Source organism: Onychomys torridus, chromosome 7 (genome assembly GCF_903995425.1).
Source record: "Onychomys torridus chromosome 7, mOncTor1.1, whole genome shotgun sequence".
NCBI lineage: Eukaryota > Metazoa > Chordata > Mammalia > Rodentia > Cricetidae > Onychomys > Onychomys torridus.
This window is the reverse complement of record NC_050449.1, coordinates 24,662,802-24,667,973: the sequence shown is the minus strand read 5'-3', so window position 1 is coordinate 24,667,973 and position 5,172 is coordinate 24,662,802. Positions and strand designations below refer to the sequence as shown.

The following is a 5,172-nucleotide window of genomic DNA, read 5'->3' as shown; positions in this document are numbered from 1 at the left end:
GGAAAACCACTTATCTAGCATGCTTGAAGTCATGGGTTCAATCTCTAGTATAAGAATAAAATAAAAATGAAGAATAAATTCAAATTGTGGATAATTTGACATGAGCAGATAGCTTAGTTAGTAAGAATGCTTATAGTAAAGCCTGATGAGCTGCTTTCAATTCATGGGACTCACATGATGGAATGAAAGCCTCCTGAAATTTGTGTCCTGACCTTTATTGGCACACTATGGTACACACAAGTGAGTATGTGTGCAAACACACAGACACAGACACACACGTGCACGTGTGTGCACAGACATACACACATGTAAACAAATGTAATTATTTTTAAAAATCATGGGTAACTCACATATAATCAATAATCAGGAAGATATATGTTTTAAAACCAACCTGAAAAGCACTTGCATGTGGTTTTGGTTTTTGTATTTTATTTACCTGTGGACAAGGACTTACATCTATCTGGTGGCAGCAAATGAACCCTTCTTTTGCAACCCAGAATTCACTGTTCAGTATGAATTCTGTATATTTAGGAAGGAACAGAGCTATAATTATGGCAGCCAGGCACATACTGATAACCATTAAGGTTGGCTCAAAGAATAAAGAGTTAATAATTGAAAACAAAAGATCAAGTACAAAGTGAACTCCATGCAGTGGGAGCTCTTGGCTCCTATGGGGACAGTTATTCCTGTTTTCAGTATGGGACTACCATCATCATAATACCCTTCTCCAAACTTCTGTAAAATGAATGGGGTACTTGAAGCATGCAACAGAGTTTGCAATTCATTTTTATTGATTTGTGGGATGATGGGCACACAGGCTTCCCTCAAAGTCCTTAGATGGCCTGACCATATAAACCAGAAGAAACCATGTGTTACCCATGACTGCTTGGGGTTTGTTATCAAGTAGCTATTTTCAGGGCTTCGGTCCCTCCCTGCCACCCTGTCTCCTGAATGAAGAGACAATGAGCTCTACAAGGAGGAACTGTCTTGCAGAGTGATGTGTGAGCCTCCAAAGACTTCATCATTCACTCAGAGATGTTGGCACAGAGTCAAGTTAGTTCTTATGTGACATTAAAAAGCTCACTTCAGTGAGGAAAACAAACAGATAAAGAACACCCGCTAATGACTTCAGAAGGCCAGAGAGCAGCTGAAGTATTGTTTTTTTAAATGCAGTAGATTTTAAACGGCATTTCCAATAATGAATAAGTCACCCAATTACTGCACCCTTCTCATTCTGAACACCTGTCCCAGTGATTCGCAATCCCCAGAGTGACTTTTATTTTTAACAATATTTATTATCATGAGTGTTATCACATTAGATGAAATGAGCTGGAGATGGAGGCAGCTTTTGCTGCTGCACTGATGGCATCCAGGCACACTGGATAGGATGGCTTTGCCTCCCCCGTTGGGTACCACAGCTGCTCTGAGCTGCCATTACTGTCAGTCCCCAGCAGACAAGGAGGATGATCTCAGAGCTGCCCTACAGAGTGAGATCATCCTAGGGGTCCCCCAAGACTGTCACCTCAAAGGTTCCTAGAGAATTTCACAGAGCACCTGCTGGAGACATGCCTAGGAAAAGCTTCACTTAGCATGGGAAGGCTAGTGCTCTGGGAAATGGGACTTTGTCATGGTCACATGGCTTCCCCTGTTTGCCCTAAGGAACTGCTAGGGAGATTTTAAGAAGGCAAAGGGAGAATGACTTAGAAATGCCTTGCTACATCTCTGTTTTACTCCTAAGATATGACCCAGAAAGCAGGCAAGGGGTATTTATACAGTTTCTCCAATGTCCCTGACATTCAACTTCTTACTTATCCTTACGGAGGATGTAATGGAGAAAGCAAGCTTGCCCTGTGCATCCTGAACACACTGTAAAACAGCGCTCTGTGTTATTGAGCCAGTGTACATGGAAGGCCTACTGTGCACTTTGTGTTCAAGGAGAGACAGAGCGCTCGCAGCTGGAGAGATTCTGGTTCGAGTAGGCAGAGGGAAATGGTTTTGTAATAAAGAGATAAGGACGACAACACTAATAGGAAAGTCTTTGGTAAATATTGAGCTCTTGGAGTTACCATACAACAGGAACACATGAGAAACACCTTGCCCAAGGTCAGAGAGAGACCAAATGCTTCAAGTGGAATTGGAAGATGAGAAGTTGGTTTCCTAGATGCAAGAACTTGCTGGACAGCTTCCTAAGAAGATGGGCAATGAGGATAAAATAGCCACCACCATTTGCAAGTTCCACTGTAGACTAGACCACATGCCAAGTGATTAAAGCCTGTCATATAATTTAATGCTGAGAACTGCCCAGCTGGGAAGGCATGACTCCTAGGTGTAGTCTTAGAGAGCAGAATTCAACACAAGCATCCCAGGGTAGACCTAAGGCTAGTAGCTACAGTGATTCCAACAGAGATGTGGGCATTGTCAGCACTTTCTCCTTGTTCTGCTTCATTCTCTGTCTCTGCCTCTCTGCCTCTCTGCCTCTCTGTCTCTCTCTCTCTCTCTCTCTCTCTCTCTCTCTCTCTCTCTCTCTCTCTCTCTCTCCTGAAACCCCTCTTCTTATGTTGGACAACTATTTTAATATGATAGAATCAAAGAAGTCTGTCAGATCAGGCCTCTATCTCAAGGCCTTCAGCAGAAGGGCCACAGACTTCTTTCCCTATAAGAATTTGCACTGTAATGATGTTTGTGGACTTGTTTCTATTGAATGCCTGCCCCAAGACTAAACACCATGAGCATCTTAGGTTGTAAAGTGACAGTATCTTCCATAAGTACCACACATTAGACCCAGAGATATGGAGAAAGAACTTAACAGCCAGTCTGATATGTTGCTAGAAAAGCAGATCTGAAGATGCCCTTTTAGAGTGTGAGACACTGGGTGAGAGAGTGAAGCACCTTGTTTAAAACACTGTCTCCCATTCATCAGAGAGCTGGCCATGATGGGAAAGTATCTCGGTTCTTTATAAATTATCACAGACTCTTAGCCATATAGGAGCATCTCCATGTGATGAGCTCTCTGGAAGTCCTCAAGGAGGAGATTATGCTATCCTGTTTATTAAAGGAATAATGGGGGCTGGGTAGGCAGTGAGGAAATAATCCATAGGAGGCTAGTAGGAGGCAGAAGAATGTTAGTCCAGCATGATGGTAGCCCAGGTCAGGAGGCCAGTATCAATGCAGTGGAATGGTTTTTGCCTGAGTCAGAATAAACTGTATGGAAATTTATCTTCACAGAGGAGTGTTGGGTAATGTAGTCTTGGCACTCATCCCATAATGCTTTTCTGTGGCTAGAACCGAGGGAGGTCTGCAGTGCATTCTCTGCACAGCTCTGACCTGTGTGTGAACTGTTCAGTTCCTCAGAGGAGCAGTACAAGGCCAGACCTTCCTCATGACACTGAGAAATATGAGACATCCACATTTCCATCAAGTTCACAGACTTAGCCAATGCTGTCTTCAGAGGTCAAGGCTCTCTCAATCTGGACATAGCAGAAAGCCAGGATGCGGAGATGACCTATACCCAGTCAAGTCTATGACCAAGTCACAGATTGCAGTTCAGGTGGGAAAGTGGAACCCCCATGGAGTACCAGGGAGACTGTTTTCTTCTCTGAAGTCTGTGGTCATATACATTTCAAATCCTTCTTAGGTCCTGACACTAATCACTTTCTCTAAAGACCCTTGCGTCAATCTCCATCAGCTCTCTCCTCCCCTTCGTTCTGGATTCTGGCTGTCTTCACTAACTACTGCTCTGGGTTTCCTCCATCATCTTCCTCTCCCTCATCCTCTCCCTCTAGTTCCACCTCCAATGTGGTCTTCCTGGCTTTGGCTCCTGATGGAAGACTATTTCTCCCCTGCTGTCAACTCTAGCATCCAGCTCCTCCTGCAGAGTGGGCAGGGGTGCTAGAATTGTACCCGGTCTCTTTCTGTGAATTTAACTCTCAGAACAAAATCCCCTCAGCCTCTCTGCAGGACACTCCCAGGTTCTCCTGGATGCTTTGACACCCTCCATCCTAGCCAGTCCTTTTAGAAGCATTCAGATTGGCACCTCTGCTTTAGCAAAGAGCCCTTCACTTACTAAGTCCCTAGCTCACAGATTGTGAGTGCATGTGTGCCTGCATGAACCTGAACATATGTGTGCATGTTTCTGTGCTCATGTGCTCATGTGTGTACTTATGTGTGAGCTCACATCTATATATGTTCATATGTTGGATATGTGTGTGTGCTTTTGAATATGCATGTGCTTAATGGGATGAAGGCCACAAGCTTTAAAATAAAACACGTGGGCGTTGAGGAGATAGATGGAAGAGGCTGGATGGTTTTTCTTGCTTTCTCTGTCTCTCTGCCTTTTGATTGGGATCAGGTTAGAAGTCCCTCCTGTACGAGGTGCCTTCCTTTTCTAGAAGAAAGGGAAAAGAATGTGAACACACAGGACTGGTTCAGTTCCCTCCTGGTTCATTGGCCTTTGATCATCTATACTTTCCCGTTCTTCATCAACTCCAAGTAACATAAACATACACAGGTTTCTCTGTTTCTTTGAGCCTCAGGTCCTGAAGCCTCTCCTGTACATAAAACTTAAACTGAATACATTTACATGCTCTCTCCTACCAAGATGTCTTTTGTTGTAGGATCCCATATGGAAAAAGATATTTCCTTTCTGTGGTGGTACATGTAAATTTTGAAGTCGTGTGTGTGTGTGTGTGTGTGTGTGTGTGTGTGTGTGTGTGAATTTATAGTAGGGTTATATGCCAATAAACCCATCACAAATAGAAAGTATTTTAAGCAGAAAATTTATTTACTACATTGAACCTACCAAGCATAATAGCTCAGCCTAGCCTACCTCAAATGTGATCAGAACTTTTACATTAGTCTGCAGTTACCATAAAGTGTTGACTGTCTCATACCATTTACTGAATACTGTAGTGAAAGTGAAAAATGGGATGATAGGGAGGGTATGCTTTCATAATGTTTGTAACTTCATACTAAATCGATGCTGTTGGTATTATGTACTTCTTTTCAGATACGGGTTAGGTGAACAGAAAGAGTGGACAAGATAAAGATTAAGAATATCAATATTAATATTTGACATTCTTTCAGGTACTAAATCTGATCTGAGATAAAGTATATAATGTTGCAATACTTCTCATCTGGAAAATGGGAATAATAATAATATATGGGTTGGAAGAC

The 5,172-nt window shown here is 42.8% G+C and overlaps 1 pseudogene; it reads left to right on the top strand.

Annotated features, from left to right (window-relative positions):
• Positions 1-403: 403 nt before the first annotated feature.
• LOC118588145 lies at positions 404-542 on the top strand (annotated as a pseudogene).
• The last annotated feature ends 4,630 nt before the right edge of the window (positions 543-5,172 follow it).